At 42.1% G+C, this 21,591-nt stretch overlaps 1 long non-coding RNA gene across 1 annotated transcript; it reads right to left on the reverse strand.

The window, feature by feature from the left end:
* Positions 1-3,062: 3,062 nt before the first annotated feature.
* On the reverse strand, positions 3,063-19,678 carry LOC141279662 (uncharacterized). Its single transcript, XR_012334246.1, has 3 exons — positions 19,640-19,678; positions 4,402-5,413; positions 3,063-3,116 (listed from the first exon to the last, which is right to left on the reverse strand). It is a non-coding gene; the product is annotated as an uncharacterized lncRNA (long non-coding RNA).
* Between the last annotated feature and the right edge of the window lie 1,913 nt (positions 19,679-21,591).

The following is a 21,591-nucleotide window of genomic DNA, read 5'->3' on the forward strand; positions in this document are numbered from 1 at the left end:
CAGGGTAGCCAGAGTGAGGGACTGAAAGGTGAGAAATAGGCTTCAAGCTCTAGATCTGGAAGGAGGTAGCCCTGTCACCTAGACTTAGGGTTTGGGGCTCAGCTGGTAGAACCCTCAGAATGAGGGACCGTGTCCTCAGGACGGCTCCTGGGAGAGCTCCCTGGCATTCCTATTTGTGAAAGGGTTGCATCATTATTATGTAAGTGGGCTGAGATGGCTTTATTACTGAAGCAGGAAGGTTGTGAGTTCACAGCTGAGAAAACCAGAGGAGAGAGTTTTGTGCCTGCTGCCTTTCCCTGGGACTAGTGGTGAGCTGAGACACCGCCTGCCTATGGGCAGAGCTGGTGCTGAGAAAATAAAACATGTTCACTTGGACTTTGCAGCCAGAGAGAGGGAGAGTAAGCAAGACAGTAGGAAAGATGACCTCTTGCTAAAGAGCACTGTTTAAAGAGACATTACATTGTGAACAAGCAAATGCTAGAGAACTTACATAGATTTCACAGTGGCAGAGTCACAGATACACACACTCATCCACACTTACTTTTATGGCTTTGCAACTAAAATCTTAATTGAAAGAGAGGATGGACATTTATAGAGACTTCAGTTAGCATCCTTGAGGATGAAGTGAAAGAAATATTGTAAAATATAGATTGAAGTTACTACAAATATATGGAAATTATGAGAGAAAAGAGAATATACTTGGAAGTTAGATCCAGGAGATGTAACAAGTGAATAACAATGCTTTCAGAGGGAACAGGAAATGACAGGGGAGGCAGATTAAATAAATCATAGGGGACATTTTCCTTGAGCTAAAGACAGACTTGAGTCAGAGATTGGGAAGGCTCTCAGAGTTCTAGGCAGGATTTGTAAAGATACATACCTAGGAAAACGCTTCAGCTTTGAGTGTAAAGAAGAAATCTTAGAATCTTGCAGACAGAAAGACTGCGCTATTTTCAAAGGGGAGAGATTTATACTGGCCTCTGACTTCTCATTCGCTCCAGTGGATGTTAGAAGAAGAAAGAGTAGTGCCTATAATTTACCAAAGAAAACAACTCCTCTGTGCTGTCAAAACATCCTTTGCTTTCAAGTGAAAGAAAGATATTTTTAGATGAGAAAGGATTTAGATCTATTTCAGGTAACTAATATACGTAACACGTTCAAAGAAGTACTGTAACCAAACAAGGCATCACAGCACAGAAACTTTGAGGTAGAGGAAACGGAGGGAAAACAGATGAAAAATAAACCTTGGAGTGTGTGTGTGTGTGTGTGTGTGTGTGTGTGTGTGTTTAAGTCTAATTGGATAATAATAAATGATGCAACAGGTGTAATGCAGGTGCTAAACATGGAATCTCAAATTTGTAATTGCTACACTAGGCATCGTCTGGAAGTTCAGGTACGAAACCCCATAAAATGAGGTTGGTGTAGTTTTGAGCCTAATTTAGCGGAAGAAATACTTGTCTGAAAAGCAGAAACCTGCTTGGTACTTCTTTTTCCATCCTGTCTTTTAGCCTAATGCTTCTAAACAGAATTTAATAGATCGTGTCTGAAAGGGGGAAGGTAAAAATATAATTTGGTGGAGAAATATGATGTCCAAAATTCCAAGCAAAAAGTCTAGGCCAACAGGTTATTTCCTGAGATATTCAGTATCTATCTAAAGCTCCATTTTAGTACGTTTTCAAATATCAGACATGGCGTCCTGAAATTAAAAGTTCTCACAGGGCAATTGGAATCCTCATCCACTGCTGGTAGGAATGTAAAATGGTGCAGCCATTGTGGAAAACAGTCTGGCAGCTCCACATATGATAAACAGTTAGCATATGACTGCATTTTCACTCCTAGGTGTATAACTACGAGACTACACAAATAGATTGTACATAAGTATTCATAGAAGCATTCTCCATGATGGCTCCAAAGTAGAAGCAACTCAGATGTCCAGCAGTTGATGAATAAACAAATGAAATACTGTTTGGCAACAGAAAGGAATTAAGTATCACTACTAATACATGCTACAATATGGATAAACCCTGTACACATGCTAAGTGAAAGAAGCCAATCACAAAGGACCACATATTGTATGATTCTCTTTACAGAATAGGCAAATCTTTTAAAACAGAGAGATTACTGATTTCCAGGGGCCAGGGGAAACAGGGACTTGGGGGTTCTGCGTTTCTTTCTGGAGTGATGAAAATGTTCTAAAATTAATTGTGGTGAAGATTGTGTAACTCTATGAGTATACAAAAAATCATTGACTTTTACCCTTTAATTAGGTAAATTGTATAGATGTGACTTATATCTCAGTAAAGCTGTTAAAATATCCCAAACCTCTCATTTGCTTCTTATGATCTGTCTTTCCACTAATCGCTAAGTCTTTCAAACATTTTATTTTATTAAAAATCTATGGTCAAGATTGGCAGAAAAATCTGACCCAGATTGGTAAACTTTGTGAATGGATTGGTTAGCATTTTATGTGCAAATGTATTTTTGGAAAGCCACCTATCAAAATGAAAGGTAATTAAGATTGACATTGTGGTAGGTCTTCAGTTTATCATATTAACAGACCAAGACATCAAAGTCATCTGCTACTGAAACTATATTAGACATTTTCATTGGAACACTTGGGTACCATGGAAAACTGAAATACAGAAGGATTTTTGTAGCTTACAGAGGTTTCTGCTATGGGGAATTCCAAAGTAAAGTGTTATCCTGGGTTGGACACTAAGTCTCGTGATTCATTTCAGAACATAAGGGCCTTGGGCCACCCTGTCTTTAACACCCCATTGGTGATAGCTGTGTGAAGTCATGATGACATTTTTCTGGTCCAAGCATTTTTTTTTTCTTCTATTTTAATTTCCTTGTAATCTCATTTATCTTTACTTCCTGCCTTATCCTTATGCCTATAGAATGCTTAAAAATGTACTTCTAAAGAATTTGTTTGGTATAGGAAAATAAGCTTTGTTCATTGATGGAGAAGAAACACAGATAAACAAAAATTTTACCTTAAATAGGATGTTCTCATTCACCCAACATTTCAGTTACCTTACACTAAACCAGAAACCCTTTTTGTCTGCTCTTTAAATCTTGTTGGAAGTCCTTCTGAAAAGTGTCACTTCTTCTCCCTGTCCATGAAAGTAAAATCTACATTTAGATTATCAGTGACAGCTGAAAGACTCCTTGAAAATAACTCCTCTTGTGTATTAATAAAGAGAAAAGTCTTCATGACACAAAGAATGGAAAGGCAGACTCTATTCAGGGGGAATATTGTGATAGGTATGCAGACCACTGCAATGGGGTTTAGAGGCAGGGGAGAGAAATTGGGCTCTACTCAATACAACAAGGAAAAGTGGGAATTCATAGCGAAGGAGCACGATGGAGGTCAGTGGATGGGAAATTACTAAGAGGAAACGCCAGTAGGGGAGGGGATTCTGGCTAAACTGACCTAATAGGATTCTTGGTAAAGGCAGGTCAGGGTGATCAGATACTGAGGGTGGGGAATCTTGTTAAACCCATTTAGGATTCTTGCTAATATTGGGCTCTTAAGGGACATGCCCAAGGATGGGGTCCAGTTGGGCTCAAAAGAGCCTGCTTCGAGTTTGGTCATGGAGAGAATCTTCACCCGTACATGCGTGGGACTAATGAGATGGTGGAAAGGAAGCGTCCTTGTCAGCAGCAGAAGAGAAAAGACCACAGGGAGGATTATCTGCAAGGTAGAGTTTCCCAGAGAGAGTAAAAAATCATGGGTTCAGTACTGACTTGATATCTCAAGATGGAAAATTGTTTTGTAGAGACCAAGGCTTTGGGAATCTGTAATTACTGGATAGCGGATTTTGCTCCAGTATGAAAAAACAATTCAGCCTCCTCTCTCCCCTTTTAGAGGATTTTTACAAGTAAACAGCTCATCCATTAGTTAGCTAAGTTGTGTTCATTTACGTAGTCACCAAGGAGGTCAGAGGTTAAGACTTGGGCTGTTGCCCTCATGGAACTTCCAGAGTCAAGGTGGGACGACCCTCAGAAAAAAGTACATCCATCATTTTTCTGGTATGAGCTTCATAAAGGAGGGGTGGCACCACGTGCACAAGGCCCTTGACCCAAATGCATCCTCTCCTCTCAGCCAGTCATCTGTGAAGCTGGCCAAGTGGACCACGTTACTGCCCTACTTTAAACCCTTCAATGGTTTCTCGCCAACCTGGAATCAAGAACAACATTGTTTCGCACGGCCTTCAGGGTTCTCAGGGACTTGTGCTCTGTCAATCTCTCCAGGCTATGTTTTATTTTCTCACTTCATTCATTTTTTCCATGAGAACATTTATTGAGTGTTTCTGGCTTTTTGCATGGATCTGTACCAAGCTGTCTCTGAGTGAGCTTGTTAACGTTGTGGCGGTTTACAGGGATGACAAATGGTACCTGAGGTTTAAGATGTGCTTGGCTTTTGATGAACATGGGGCCTGTGATTGAAGCTGTCCTTGATGATGATGTCCCTTTCAATTTGTGACGCAGCGGGTGATAGACAAACGTTCATGCGTTTACGTTTCACGCCAATGCTAGGTTACCAGGTGAGTTGATACAATCGAGGTGGTAGGACCCGGCTGCAAGCTTATAGAGAGGCTTGGTGACGTCTGCCTTTTTATCAGCCCTTGGTGATCCTTATCGAAAACAGCCCTCTGATTTCAGTGAATAAAGATGCTCAGAGATCTGCCCCAACTGTGTAACTTGGGAGTCTGTGTTGTAGAGGACATCTCATCAGAGAGTGAAGAAGGTCTTTATTTCTCATTAGATGGCCCACCTTGGTGACTTTCTCTGATCATTGTTCTCCATGACTATCCCACCATGTCTTTCAAATTATTCCCTGAGATACATTGATTCCATATGTCTGTGTCTCAGTGGCTGTATTCTGTCTTCCTAAGAAACATCTTCGTGGATACGTATGGCTTTTGGTGTGAGGCTTGTCCTGTCCCATGATTTGCAGTCCTTATATGAGCCTTGTTAAACTATTTAAACAGATAAACATTTAATATGGACACATCCTTGCTACCCAAGGGGTCCTCTCTGTGGAGAGAGCTTGCTTCTCTGAGAAACATTTTCCACATATGACTGTTGTGTATCCGTCAGGGATGAGAGCAGGCATTTATATGGGGGGGGGCAGACAGAGCACTCAGCCTGTATCTTGGCAAATGCCTGGGGTCCCCAAGGGAACGGTGGTTGGTGATAATAACACTGAATCACAAATCTCGACTTAACTGCATAATTTCTTAGGGAATTCAGTTCTCAGCTGTCATTACAAGGCCTTCCTCTCTCTTTCCTCCCTCTTTCCTCCTTTTGATACTCCTTATTTTCTCTTCCTCCCTGAAGTCAGCAGTTTCAGGTAGTTTTTGAGGTAAGTTGTGATTGTATTTCTTGTGCATATGAGTTTTCACCCCTGGAGAGAAAGAGAAGAAAACAAGTTTTTGGAGCAAAATCCAAATGGCTGTTCTTTATCTGGGTCAGTGAGCTGCATAGTTACGAAACCTCAGAGCTGTGTCTGCAAGCATCATTGACCTTGTTGACTACTTTATACTGTGTAATGTCTTAGAGTGTTTAAGATGACCATATTTAGGGGCACATAGTACACAGAAGGCTTTTTATTTTCCAATCCGTGGGCATGTTTACCTAAATAGCACAACAGAAACAACAAAATGACATGTAATTTTAACTTACTCAGTTAGCTTTATGGAAAAGAATAAGATTATGTCATATTGGAGACAGCCTACGACACCAGCATGAATTAGTGCCTTTTGGGTAATATATGTAATCCTTTGGAAATTAGAAGAAGCTACGTGTTGCTTATTATAGGCAGAAGACATTTGGAAGCAGCCTAGATACAACTAAACCAAATCTCGGAGAATTCTATTGATGAAGCTTTAACAATTATCACGAATTCTAATGTATTACACATAGAAAAGCACATTTCTTTGGTGGCACATACGTTAAATATCGCATTGTACTCTGTATTCACTTTCTTAATCTTGCCAGATCTCTTAGCCTAGGCTTAGAGAGGTAGCAAAATGCTAACACACAATTTAAAAACATGGTAAGAACCAGTTAACCAGGTGACTTGTGGCTGTCAGGTCTCCAGTCTTATCAAATTCTCCGAAATGTGCCTAATGGTTGGAAAAGTCTCCATTTTGGCTACAGGAGGCTCTAGTTCTGATCTTTTAAACTTATCTGTCAGTCCCTTGTCATTACATCTGTGCTGATCTGGGTCCTCTGGAATGAGGAGAGTGCAGGGGGAACACTCAGAGTTCATCTAACATTGACCTCTGTTCTCTCCAGGGTGTCTGGTAGTTATTATTGATTTGGGGGGTAACATGAGGGTGGGAATGCACAGTCGTTTTCAGCTTCTCTGACCCTTCTGCGTGAACAGGTCTCCTAGCTCCAGGGACAAGCCTTTATCCAAAGGTACCGTATCCCACCAGCAACTTTACACATAGATGCTCTCTGGGTCTGTTAGAGTGGGTTACGCTACACCGAGCTTCCTAATTCTAACAGCTGCTAGTGAAACACCCCCTTCTCCATCCACCGGCCGAGTGCCTGGAGAGGAATCTCGCACATATTAGATGCACAGTACATTTATGTTCATGGAAAATGTATTTCTATCTAATGAGGGAATTAAGGGACTTGCAAGGGACAAACACTTATGTTAATGAGGCTGGCTATGTACTAAAACGAGATACCAAATGCTGTATTGCACAAGAGGGTTTATGATGGGGTGGAGAGGGGCTAAGTAGCTGCCTATGTTAAATTATTCTTAAAATCAGGTTAAACATTGTCTAAGGACGTGCTTATTCTTAGGATATACATAAAGCGACAGTGGTATAAGACAGGAATTTGGAAACTGTCAATTATTAATTAAAATTTAAACCTAGCTTAATAGGTATTTGATTGTAGACCAGTGATGCTATGTTTTGAAAATACCAAACACCATTTGATAATTGCCATTGAGGGGCTATCTTGGTCTTATTGCTCTGAACCGAAAACAATACTTTTCTTTGTATGACCTGTTAAGCACTTCCCAACATCTTCTAGAAAAATACTTCAGGTGACAACACTGATAGTCTTGTGCATCACGCAGGTGCCAGAATTACTTCCCTTTGGAATTTGTCATTTTTCAGATTCAGTGTGAAGTCAGACTCAATTCATTTGTATTGAATCCTAAGCTTTTATACATATATATGGTAAATCTACCATATATGTATGGTAGATTTTGTTTTTTATAAATTTATTTATTTTGGGCTGCATTGGGTCTTCCTGCTGTGCTCGGGCTTTCTCTAGTTGTGGTGAGTGGGGGCTACTCTTTGTTGTGGTGCGCGGCTTCTCATTGCGGTGGCTTCTCTTGTTGCGGAGCACGGTCTCTAGGTGCGCGGGCTTCAGTAGTTGTGGCACGCAGGCTCAGTAGTTGTGGTGCACGGGCTTCGTTGCTCCCCGCATGTGGGAGCTTCCTGGACCAGGGCTCAAACCCATTTCCCCTGCCTTGGCAGGCAGATTCTTAACCACTGCGCCACGAGGGAAGCCCTGTATGGTAGATATTTTCAATTTGTATGAGCACATCGGGGTAGATGTTTTCCTGTCTTCCCAGGTTTGTACAAGATGTAGGGGAGGGACAGAAGTTAAACCCAGGTCCTCTGGCTGGAGGTCTGGGGCTTTTCCTATGTTGCCACAGCGCCCTTTAACGTAGGAAGCGAAACCAGCTCTTCTGGATGAGGGCTCTTCCTCTGCACAGTTGCTGAGGACAAATCTTCCTTGTCACTAAACCCTGTTTGAACCCATTTCAACTCTGTTTTATTACTCCTTTCTGTTACTCCTAGAACATACTAATTTTCTGTTTTAAAACCGTAGCCTAGAACCACTCATATTCATATGAGTACAATTAAAAACAGCATAAAGGACAATCTTCTTCGGGTAATCACCCTCTAAAAGGAAGTCACTGCTCACATTTGAGAACATTGAGCACATTGAGATGTGCTATGGAAAAAATGCAGTTAATGCGCAGATGAGGAACCTATAGTCAGTGCCAAGAGCTATCACAGTGATGGAGAACACAGGATTTACAGTAAAAATATTTAGGTTTGAGTTAGTACTTCTGTCTTTCCTGAGGTCAGTTTCCCCATCTGTATAATGGGGTTCACAGTAGTAGCTTCCTCTCAAGGTGCTGGTGAGCAGTAATGGATAGAATGCCTACCACGCCTAGTACCTGGCACAGGAAGTGTCGTCATTGATCGCTGTTACTATCACCACTGTTGTTACTCTGTTCTTGCTGTACTCATCAATCATCCCAGCAGATTCTCTTGAAATGCCAGCCCTCGAAATGTACCTCCGTGTCTTTAAGACCACACAACACTGATCAGCAAATATACCGTAGCTTAAACTGATATGATAGGATTTTGTGTTCTGGAACATGTTTTTCTCCTTCTCCTTTCACAGAGTGCTGTATATGAATCTTGATCCTTATCCCTCTAGATCACAGAGTGACAACTAACCGGAGCAGAAAAGACTGTTTTCTTAAGGTCTTAACTTTGCTGAAAGAGAATACAAGTTGAAAAGGACTTCTTTATCACCTTTTGCTTTGGGAAATAAGACATCTTCATGTAGGTTCCAATTACTTTACGTGACTCAGAACTCACAGTAAATGGTGTAACGCAGTCAGAGATCAAGTCTGGGAATCGTTCTTTGAGATTATCATTAAAAAATACCGGGGCTTCCCTGGTGGCACAGTGGTTGAGAGTCCGCCTGCCAATGCAGGGGACACGGGGTCGTGCCCCGGTCTGGGAAGATCCCACATGCCGCGGAGCGGCTGGGCCCGTGAGCCATGGCCGCTGGAAAAAAAAAACAAAACAATGAAACGTTACATGAGCATTTTTCCTTTAGTTAACAGTTGAGAGCTCTAAGACCCATTTGCAGTATGACTTAATATAACAACTAAAAGCAGATGTATTTTCACTCCTACCTAAATACATAATCAATGTTAAGTTTCTATAATGGCTTTGTAGTCTGATGCACCCAGCGTACAGTAGTGGGCAAGGTCAAAGTAATCCTTGCCTGCATGGAAGTTACATCGTAGGGACAGAGAAAGGGAGCAAACGCTGACTGGTAAGCAGTAGCTTATGAAATGCGATATGTACAGTGACTGTGGAAGAACAGAATACTATAAAACTACACAACAGGTGTACCTCACCCCTTTAGGACTTGAAAGGCTTCTCAGAGGCATTTGCGTTTAGGTCAAGTTGTGAAGAATGAATAGGAGGAACGAGGCAAAGATGAGAGGGAGGAGAATTCCACCTGGAGATGGCTGACAGAAGACCAGGTAGTAGGAGGCTAGCTGGCTGGAGGAGAAAGCATTTCATTGTGCTTGGAGAGCAGAGGGTGTGTATATATGGGAGGAATAAGGGGAGATGGATGGCGTAGTGGAAACAGGTAGCAAGAGGTTTGTAGTGAGGAATCCCTAAATATCTCAGAGGAAGATTGATGGACTTGAGGAGAGGTAGACCTGCATTCAGTCTGTATTCGAATTGTGGTTTTGGCCACAACTGATCTGCCTGACCCTAAGTTTGTTCCTTTGTAAGGTGCAGAGAGTAATATTTACCCCACAGGGTTGTCATGGGTATAAAGAGAAATATGTGAAAGAATATACCTAAAGGGCTAAGTATAATCCTGGCATAAAGTTGGTGCTCTGGAAATGTCCGTATATGTGTATAAAGGCAAATATACACACACACACGCACTCACAACACTGAGTTATCAGAAGGATATGAACATGGAACCTGTTATGTCTTCATAGGAGAACCACATTTGTTAGAGGGCGTGCATATGTGTATGTGTATTTCTCTGTACATAAATGGGCATTGGCTCACTCAGGGGGAGGGTATCCGTCTTTGATATGGAAGACAGGTATTTCCTCTCTCCCTGGAGGGAGAGAACATCAGGTAATTATGTTTCTGAAGAATGGGTCTGTATTACTTTCGCTGCTGTAAGAAATTAGCCCAGATTTAATGGCTTAAACAAAACAAATTTATTATCTTATGGATCTGGAGGTCAGCAGTCTGAAATTTGTTTCCCGTGGCTAACATTAAGATGTCAGCGGGGCTACGTTCCTTCTGGAGGGTCTAGGGGAGAAATCATTTTCTCACCTGTGCCACCTTGTAGACACTTCGCCTGCATTTCTGAACTCACGGCCCATTCCTCCATCTTCAAAGCCAGCAATGCAGCATCTTCCAATTTTTCTCTGATCCTACCTCCCTTCTACAAAGATCCTGTCTATACTCCCACCCAGATAATCGGAAATAATCTCCCATCTCAAAACCCTTAACTTAGTTACATGTGCAGAGTCTCTTTGCCGTATAAAGTAACATCTTTACAGGCTCCAGGGATTAGGATGTAGACATCCTGGTGAGACATTATTCTACTTACCATGGGGTCTTTGCTTTCCTAGAGGAATGAGGAACCAGCATCCTTGTTGCTAAGAATTTGGGCTCTAGTCTTCATGCGGATCAAGGCTTTTGCTGACTGGCCGTTAAAGGCTGTGATGGGAGAAGAGAAAAGAACACTGGTCCCTCCTCTCCTTCCATCCCGCTGCCTCCTTCTCCTGTGCCTCAGCCACCCAGGCCTTCTTCCAGGCTTCCTGGAGGCACAGACCTGGACCTCTGGCCTGAAATGTCCCACTATCTTTACGTGGTTAACTCCTCAGTCTTCAGATATCTTTATCCCTCCTTCAGAGGTTTCACTTCCTGTGTTCTTGGGGATCAAGCTGGGGACCCAACACTGGTATTGGTGGGACCACTCTTTTTTTTAAACAATTTATTTCTCACAGTTCTGGAGGCTGGGAGGTCCAAGTTCAAGGTGCTAGCACATCCAGGGCCCGCTCCCTGGTTTGCCGATGGTTGTCTTATTGAACCCTCACATGATAGAGAGCAAAGAGAGAGAACAGGCTCTACAGTGCCATCTTTATTTACTTTTATTTCTTGGCCGCACTGCGTGGCATGTGGGATCTTAGTTCCCTGGCCAGGGATCAAACCCGTGCCCCCTGCAGTGGAAGCGCAGAGTCTTAACCACTGGACCGCCAGGGAAGTCCTGGTGGGCCACTCTTGATACAGGATTCATTTGTATATTCACTTATTTAACAAGTATTTATTGAGTACTGTTACATGTTGGGGTCTCTGGAAGCAGACGCTGAGACAGAACTGTGGTCCAGTATGTTTATTAGAGGGTGTCTGTGGAAGGTTTGGGCCGAGGGAGGAGTCGAATGGTGATAGAAGCCCTGACACTTCTAGCCTCCGCACGGAGCGGGACCTGTGGTGCACGTTGCCTGTCACAGTGAGCTGTGTCAGGGCCCACCGGGCAGAGCCTGGGGGTGGTGGCCTCAGGAGGAGGGTGACAGCTGGAGGCCTTCCACTCATCACACCTCCTGCAGGTGCGCAGCAAATCTGCCCTTGACAGGGGTTCTAAGAGACGCGTCTCTGTGTCCACCACAGGCACGTGCTCTAGACCAAGATCTCTTCGAGGTGTGAGCACAAAACAGATGAAAGTCCCTGCCCTCGTGCACTTTACATTATAGTGGGGGAGATAATAAACAAATGAATAAATGAAATACATAAGAAATACCCAGTGAGGAGTACCAGGGAGAAAAATAAAGCAAATAAAGGCAGGCATAGAGAGTGTTGCAGGGAGAATTGCAATTTTAGAATGGAGTCAAAGAAGGCCTCACTGAGGAGGTGATAATTGAGTAAAGACACATAGGCGGTCAGGGAGGGAGCTGTGTGGATATCTGGGAAGAGTCTTCTTTAGTTTTTAATTTATTAAAGTATAGTTGATTTACAATGTTGTATTTCTGCTGCACGGCAAAGTGAGTCAGTTATACACATATACATCCCTTTTCATATTCTTTTCCATTATGGTTATCATCGAATATTGAATATATTGAATACAGTTCCCTGTGCTGTACAGTAGGACCTTGTTGTCTATCCATCCTGTATGGAATAGTTGGCAACTGCTAATGGGAGGAGTTTTTAAGCAGAGGGAATGACAAGGTTCAGAGTCCCTCAAGTGGGAACGGTGAGAGACCACCGTGGCTGGGGAGGAGGGTTTAAGGGCGAGAGCTGGAGTAGTTGAATTCAGAGGAACAATGCGTCGCGGTGGGGCAAGTTGAGCTAGGGCCTCGGGAACTCTTCTAATGATTTTGGACTTTATGTGGAGTAAGGCGAGAAGCCATAGATGGTTCTGAGCAGAAGGATGGTTCGTATGATTTACAACCGTTTTTAAAAACATGGACCGGTGCTTCTCCAAGTGGTGGTGTTATTAGGAAGGAAAAAAATACGAACAAAGTTGCAGTCGTCCTGACGCAGCCTGAAGAGGTCAGCTGAAGACACCTGGGGAGTTAGAGGGACCGCCCCCCCCCCGCCCCGCCCCCCGAGAAGGACCACGGAGTTGTGAGCAGTTATGAGCAAAACCAAGGGACTGATCAGGCAAATTCAAGGTTGAGACTCTTAGTAAAGACAGTTACAAGTTTATTCGGGTTAATTATTGCACCTTTGACTCCTTTTCTGGGGAAAAGAATGTGGTTGTGTCAGAAGCCTTAGGTACTTCTGAATTCCTCTAATGTGGTTCTTTGCTTGATTTACTATTGTGTGATGTGTCTATTCATATTTGCAAGAGACAACTGTAAAAAGTGAGTTGATAATGTACCCATCAGAAACGGCTCTTAAGGATTTCCCTGGTGGTGCAGTGGTTAAGAATCCGCCTGCCAATGCCAGGGATACTGGTTTGATCCCTGGTGCAGGAAGATCCCACATGCCATGGAGCAACTAAGCCCGTGCGCCACAACTACTGAGCCTGCGCTCTAGAGCCCGCGAGCCACAACTACTGAGCCCGTGTGCAACAACAACTGGAGACCACGCGCCTAGAGCCCATGCTCAGCAACAAGAGAAGCCACTGCAAGGAGAAGCCTGTGCACCGCAATGAAGAGTAGCCCCCGCTTGCTGCAACCTACACAGCAACGAAGACCCAACACAGCCAAAAATAAACAAATTAATTAATTAAAAAAAAAAAAACTACTATATAAAGCTGAACAGACAATATACTACTTAAAACAAAAAAGAGGGCTTTTAGCTCCTTTTCACCTATTGCATAGCTCTATTCGATGGCTACCATATTTGAGGAACTGTGTTTGTGTTACTGCAGTTTCTTTATTGTGTGAGGTGATAAATGCTAGCTAGTTCTTCTCAGTTTTGTTGAACTAACCTTCATTCATTGAGCACTTACGGAAGCGGGTAAGTGCTAGGCATTTGGACATATGCTGGTGACACAAGGATGCACACGGAATTTGGTGCTTGCAGGCACAGGGCTGGCTGGTAGCCTAGAGAAGCGGTTCTCATAGTGCTGTCCTGGTCCTGCACGAGCTGCGTCAGCATCACCTGGGACTTGTTAGAAATGCACATTTTTAGGCCCCACCTAAAATATACTCAATTATTCTAGAAGTAGCAACCAGAAATTCAGGTGATCCTCAGGAATGTTAAAATTTAAGAACACTGGTCTAGAGATGAGAAAATTAAAGGATATAACACAGTCGTGTGACAGAAGGAATCCCCAGGTGTTGGGTGAGCCCAGAGGAGCTAGGCCTAACTTAATGCAAAGTTGGACCACCTCCAAGAGGGTGGGCTGCCTGAGATGAGCCTTAACAACAATACGTGTTAACAGGATGTAGAAAAGGTAGAAAAGAGCCTCCAGGCGCAGGGACCAGGTCAGCCGTGGAGGCCAAAGACCACACTGAGTGCAGCTCCCTGTGGCTGCAGGGTCCGGTGCCTGTTGGGCTTTCAGGTTGAAGATGGAGAGGTAGGTAGATAGTAAGACCTTTAAATACTGCCCTTCAACAATTCTTCTGGCTTTACACCCTCAAACAAGAATATTGCTAAACTCTCAGTGATAACAGCTGGAGGAATTTCACGCGGGAAGAGGATCAGATTCACCCTCTGGGTTCTGTTCTCAAGTCTCAGACTCCTGCCATCACTGGCATGGCAGTTGTTCCAGCAGAGGGATGTTTGGTTCAAGATACTGCCTCAAGGGTTGCTCCTGAGATTCAGTAAAGAGGAGGTCTTGTCTTTCTGGCTTCTTGACATAATGCTGATGTTGTATTTCTCCAGAATTGATTGCTAGGGGATGGTGTTGTTTCTGGGCCTCTCACGGAAGTGCCTATGCATCAGACATTTATATGGTACCAATTCTTTCTTCTGTTCCCCAGGGCTGCTTTCTCAGCAGTAGCCGTTGAAGCATCTCCCTGTGTTTTTGGTCTGCCATACCTCTATTTCTCTAATTCTTTGTTTTTGCTATTCCTTGCTGTTCTTCTGCCTTTTGTTAGGTATTCCGTAGCTAAATTACAGTACTTGGAGAGAGAAGCTTTTCCAATATTTTGCCCCTCTGCTGTGATAACTTCCATAACTTGTGGTAAAGTATAAAATGGATTTTTGAGATTTCAGTATTAAATAAATTATAAACTTCCAAATGGCCTAACCTTGCATTTTCTGCTTGACATTGAAATTACTTGTTTACCTTTTTTTTTTTCCTAAAAGATGTTTACTTCTTTTCTCTATAGGCCTTTTATTGTTGCCTTGAAGGGCTTCCACTAAAGGTACATTTTTACATGTGATTTTTCACTTCCGAGATTGCAAAGTGGATTTGTTAGACTTTTAGCCTCTGGGGTTATAGGACTTAGATTCCATGTATTTAAGTGCAATTGTTAGCTTTATTCACTGCAGCCTCTAGCAGGTGCTTGTAAACAAAGTGGCTTAATCCTGTAGTTAGGTATTGGGAGTTTCATTTCCAAAGCAGGGGAGAATTCTGAGCTGCATTTCAATGACATTGTTTTTGCTGGTGCACTAGGTTTATGAGAGAGAGAGCAGTGGAGTATGCCACCAATATAAAAAGCTGTCAACAATGCGACTTTCCCATTAAGCGTATTCTCCCTTCATTTGGACAGCCCACAGTCATGCGCTGTGAGTTTTTCAGGGTGCTATTGGCTTCAAGGTAGCCATGATTTTTCTTATGAAACTCAATCGGCTTGACTTCTAGAAGGATGCTGTGAGGAGCCTAATGGACCCTGTCTCTAGCAAAGCTAACATGTAACTGCTGAAAATTATATGTGATAAATATATGTGTGTGATTATACATATGGCAAATGTATATATATAACTGTAAATATATAAATATTTAAATATAGTTTATACAATTATATAAAGTTATATATATATTTAGCAATTACATGGTTGACATTATAAATCTCTGGAAGTTGTCCACAGGACCTATAGAAAATAGAGAAACATTAAAAATATCTACTAAATCTTGGTAAGAAGAGTGAGGATCTGTCGCATTTAAGCCCTGACTTTCTGCCTCTCCCCTCTCCCCAGCTCAGTGTGATAGAAACTTTAATCCAGGCACATGTAGCCAAGAAGATGGGCCTTTCTTTTCCACAGCTACCATTTTCCCCCACGAGGGGCTTGCCGCTGGCATCTCTCATCCCCCAACCACCAGCTTCTTGCTATAGGTGCTGCTGAGAAGACTGGTGTCCCTTCTCTTGCCCAGTCACACTCCTAGGACAGAAGTTTTACCCCAGGCATAGCAGGCCAAGGATACTGGCCCTGAAACACCCACCTCAGTTTGCTTATAAGGTGGGGATCATCAGGGAGCCCTCCTTCCACGTCAGGAGGGGTCAGCTGAGAAGATCAGGGGTTACCATCCTTTCCCAGGGCCCCGCTCATAGAGCAGGGTGTCGTTCTTGGAGAAGCAGGCCATTATCCATCCCCTCCCCACCCCCGCCATTGCATTTACACAAAGATACTGCCCGGGAGATAGTCAGGTCAAAAAAACCAGAGAGCTCCACAGAATTCCCTAAGGGGACTGACTTATTTGGGAAGAAAGAGTGGTGAAATTCATGCCTAGGGGTGTTGCTGAAAACAGTGAAGATGTTGGTGATACCCAGTTAGTAGTGGTGTCCTTTGGCTGGTACCTCAGTGATAGCAATAAGCAAAATGGTAGGCCAGCTTAGAAGTGTAACGGAGAGTACTAGGGAAAGAGACAATTAAGAAGAGCCCTTCTAAGGTCTGAGTGGCCTCAAAGACTGGCAAAGTTCTGTAGTTAGGTACACTGAAAATTAACTTAATTAACTTAAGGCTGTAACTTAATCAAGTAAGGCTGTGAAGCAATTTATGCCCCAGGACATTGTCAAAAACAGTAGTGGAATCAGATAGCAACTAATGGAGACTAACGGCTGGGTGTAATACCAATAAGGGTAGATCAGCTCAGATGCCCAGGGAAACTGTGTTTATACCCAAGACTTCACCCTGTGAGGAGTGATTTCAGCAGTTGCACACTGTGGAGGAAACATTTCAATTAAATAGTCCACCTAAAACAGTAAAAAAATAAAAAGCAACTAAGAAAACAGTAACAAGCCCTGGAAGAGGCGGTGGCGGTGCTGGCTCAGTAGGCAGAGCTGCTATTATATACTATTAAAAATGTCTAGTTTTACATGGCCGAAAACTTATCAAATCTGATGGAAAATATTCATCTCTACATCTAAGAAACTTGGAGAACTCCAGGTAGGATAAAATACATGGCGGTCCATGGCCAGACACAACATAGTCAAATGTTAAAAGGCAAAATCAAAAAGAAAATTAGAAAGCAGAAAACAAAGTCTCATTATTGGCCAGGGAACTCCAATAACATGAACAGGTGACTTACTATTAAAAGCAGTGCAGGGCTGGGACGGCTTAGTCAAGGTGCTGAAAGAAAACAGCTGTCAACCAGTAATCTATATCCAGTAGCACTAATTTTCAAAAGTGAAGGTGAAATAATGACATTCCCAGATAAACAAAACTTGAGGGAATTTGTTGCTGGCCCGCGTATCTCAGAAGAAATGATAAAGGAAGTTCTATATGCTGAAAGCAGCTGATACTGGATTCATATTCAAATCCACATAAAAAAGCAAAGAGCACTGCTAAAGGTAAATATTATGTAGGTAATTTAAAAACACAGTATAATTGAACATCTTTGTTTTTTCTTAACTGACTTAAAAAGCACTTGTTAGGTCTATAATGTCTAAAAATATAATATTTGACAGTAACAGCACAGAGGCAGTGGGTGGAAACTAATCTCTTTTGGGGTAAGGGAATGATACCCGATGGTAGCTCAAATACACAGGAAGAAATGCAAAAAACCAGGAATGGCAAATAATAAGTTCACTACAACAAACTCTATAAATATATACTCACCTCTTTAAAAGACCCCAGATTACATAAATACTTATATTTTGGATTGTAACATATATCGATGTGCTACATATGATAATAATAGCACTAAAAGTGGAGCAAGGGATAGACCTATATATAAGTGTAAAGTTTCTATGTCTAACTAAAATTAAGTTAGCATGTAAGTTATGGTGCATTTTATAAGCCTCAGAGCAGCTACTAGGAAAATAGCTGAAAAATTATATAGTTAAAAGTTACTAAAGGGGAATAGAGCTCTCCTGCACTGCTGGTAGTATTGTTAAAATGATGCATCCACTTTGGAAAACAGTTTACCTACTGATACCGTACAGTTCATTTTGAAGGTATAAAATTCGATGTTTTTTAGTACGTTGACAAAGTCGTGAAACCACCAACGCAGCAGAATTGTAAAAATCCATGCCCATTAGCCATCATTCCCCATTCTGCACTCTCCTTAGCCCTTGGAACACATTCATCTCTTTTCTAACTATAAATTTGCCTCCTGTGGAAATTTCATTGAATTAAGTAAATGAAACTCGCTGGGAACACCCATTTGCTTACTCCAGAAAATCTGTTTTTCCTAATGTGTCACACATTTCTCTCACAAAAGCCTGTGGTCTCCTGGGTGCCTTTCTTGCCTTGACCCCCAAATAACACCACCACTGAAAGACACCAAAACATTAGTCTTTATAAAGTTTTTGGGAAATACAGAAAACTATAAAGAAGAAAATGAGTGAATGACACCACCCAGGAAACAAACTCTGAACATTTTTATATAATTGTCTCCAGTTTTTCCTCTGAGTATCTATGAGTACACATTCACTTTTAACATAATTCAGAGCACAGTATGTATATAATAATTTAGCTAGTTTTAAAAAATTGATATTATCTCCCGGGTAATTCCCCTTGGCATAGTTCTTCAGAAACATAATTTAATAACTGCCTAGTAGTTACTCTATGTATGCATCATAATTTATTTAATGCTTTCACTGTTGGACATTCAAATTGATTCATGTTTTTCTATGCTGTGAAAAGTGTTATGTACATAGACCTTCGTCTCAATTTGTTTACTTAGAAGAAACCCATAGAATGTATAAACTTCTAAAACGTTCTTAATGTGTGTGGCTAAATTGTTATCCCAAAGGTTACATAATTTTGTTGTATTAACAAAACATTTATAGAGAAGCTGTAAAGGCTAGTGGTGAGGTGTAAGACTCAGGAAACTTGGACCTAAAACTTAGCTCCACCACATACTAAGCGTATGAATCAGAGTTCTGTGAAGAAACAGAACCAGAAGGATTGTGTGTACGTGTGTGCATTTATATATTGAGAGAGTGAGCCCACGCGTGTGAGAGAGAGCAAGCCAAAAAGAGATTTATTTTAAGGAAATGCGTCAAGCAGTAGTGGAGGGTTGGTGAAACCAAAATTTGATGGGGTGCATTGGCAGGGTAGGACTCAGGGAAGAGTGGCAGTTCAGGTCCAAAGGCATCTTTGTTCTAGTAAGGTCTTCGACTGATTAGATGATACCCACCCACATTAGGGAGAGTAATCTGCTTTACTTGAAGCCCACTTATTTAAATGTTAATCCCATCCCAAAACACCCTCCCAGAAACACCCAGAATGATGTTTGATCACGTATCTGAGCACCGTGGTCCAGTCAATTTGACACAATGAACCATCACGCTAAATGTGTGTCTTGTGTGTGCTCTCAACCTCTGTTTCCTCATCAGAAAGTGGAGAATGATATAGCTACCTTAAAGAATTGGGGGAAAATAAAAGAGTAAAATACATGAAACAAGTCTGGCCCAGAGTTAGCACACACTAAAGGTCAGCCACTATACTATTATATCACGTTGCTGTCACAGTGCTTATCATTGGGAAATTGTGCTAATGTTAAAAATAAAATGTATCTCACTATTTATTAGCCTCTAGGATTTTCTCCTCAACTTGACTTTTCACATAAGTCTTCTGCTAACTTTTGGTTGAGGCTTCTGTGTTTATTTTTTGTTGCTATAGCTAAAAAATTGAAATATGAAATCATTAAACATCTTTGTGATTAATTTCTACCAAAGCTAGTAAATATATGCATGAATTATTTTATCTAGTTACATTATATATAAATATTATATTTTAAAGATTTATATATGTTTTGGTTCTTTTAGCTTGCAAGATTCTTGTGAACATGGACTTAGTCTTATGTTGTTTTGTGCTCTACTAAGCAGCTAAAAATAGATGTTTGTAAAAGTTTTGATTAGGAGAATTGAGCTCAGCATAGAAATATACCCATGGCATTGAAAAGATCCCCTTACTAAAGGCTTTCCAGAGATAAAGCAATCTTTTCTCTGTCCTCGTTTGTTTCTCACCTCTCGCTATGATTTTTCTTTCTTCATATCCTGCTGCTGTCATCTCGTCATCTTCCTTTAGAGCTGAGTCCCAGGGGGAGAGCTGGCTGAATGTCTTGATCCTGGGGCCTCTGGAGAAACCTTTGATTACAGAATGATGATGTCATGATGATGATGATGTATCTTCTGTTGAACGCTTACCATGCCAGGCAGCATTCTAAGAACTTTAGTTAGTCCGTCTCATTCTCACAATAGCTTTATGAAGTAGAGGCTCTCATCACCACTTTTGAAATGAGGAAACAAAGACACAGGGAGATCTCAGAGCTCACAAGGAGTTCCTGGGTACCCACCCAGTCATGCTAACTCCAGAGTTCATGCTCTTAATGACTGTACAATTCAGCTTCCCTAGAAATTATGATGAAATCCTAGAAAGCATGGTGGAATAAATGCTAAATAAAAGCAAGGCGTTTTGGGACCAGGTCTTAATGGGGATAGAGTCACAGGCTCAGGGAAGGGGAAGAGAGGGAGGAAAATACACCTTGGTTTTACATAAGCCAGATTCTCAACTAGTGAAAATAATGCAGGCCTTGATCTGAGGGCAATATGTATCAAATAGGAGTGAAGACGAAGCGCTACCCTTACGTGGTCTCTAACCTGTGACCAGTGAAGACAAGGTTGCTGGCCATCTGTGGGAAGCCATTGATCTGGGTCATATTTCATTTGATACTAGTAATTGGAGATCTTGTAACAATATGCTGCTTATTCCAGATTTCAAGTTCAAGTCTGTACCCCTCACAAGCCAGGAGGTGGGTATGTCAACCAGTAATCTCAGTGCATGAAGAAAATAATCTCTTATGATAGTTACAAAATGTTGTGGGGGTATCAACCACTAAGTCTGGGATCAAAGAATCATAAGGGATTCATGGAGGGGGAGATGTGTGAACTGAGTTAGATGAATAGAAAGATGTATAGAAGTTTACCTGACAGTTAAGTACAGACAGGCTAGGTAGTTGGAATGGCCAGTGCAAAAGAAAGATGAGGGAATATTTAGGGAATTGTGGTTCAGCATGACCTAGAACAGGGAATGGAAGGTATCACCTCTTTTTTTTTTTTTTTTTTTTTTGCCGTACACGGGCCTTTCACTGTTGTGGCCTCTCCCACTGCGGAGAACAGGCTCCGGACGCACAGGCTCAGCGGCCATAGCTCACGGGCCCAGCCGCTTCGCGGCATGTGGGATCTTCCCAGACCGGGGCACGAACCCGTGTCCCCTGCATCAGCAGGCGGACTCTCAACCACTGCGCCACCAGGGAAGCCCAGGTATCACCTCTTATGCCAACTATTTTAAATGGCAGGAGTTTCTTGTGATATTATAGAGAGAAGGAATCTAAGGTTATGCTGCACTCAGTTGGAAAGGGGGCCTTGACTGATCGATTGGTGATGTCTGCCATGAGTACAGGTGTGGGGAGGGTATGCTCTTGCTAAGATCTTCTCATTGCTTCAGTTTGACAGATAAGCACAGGACAGATTGTGAAGGAACTTTCTTTCCTTGTTATGAAGTTTTAACATTATCTGGCAGGTAAAAACACTGAAAGACTTTAAAGCAGATGTGACATTGATGGAGTTACCCTTTGGAAAATAACTGTGGAATTAGTTTGGAACACACCTACCATTCTCCCCTGCACACACAACACCCTCTCCCCTCCTCCCCTTATACACCTATCCCCCCTCACTTGTCGGAGAAGTAATATGTAACAAGGCGGTAAGGATTAATCGGACCCTTCATAGTGCATGATAAAATAACCTGAGTCCCCGCTTGGGGCACCTTATAAATAAGGTTGCTCTTCAGCTATTAGGCACTAAGCACACTAGTTCAGCCTTGCCGCTTGTTCAGTGTTCTTCTACACTACGTGGTAATTACCAGTCTCCCAAGCAGCCCTGGCTGAGCCCTGCTAATCTGGCCACTCCTGTTTCTC

This window comes from Tursiops truncatus, chromosome 10 (genome assembly GCF_011762595.2).
Source record: "Tursiops truncatus isolate mTurTru1 chromosome 10, mTurTru1.mat.Y, whole genome shotgun sequence".
NCBI classification, from domain to species: Eukaryota; Metazoa; Chordata; class Mammalia; order Artiodactyla; family Delphinidae; genus Tursiops; species Tursiops truncatus.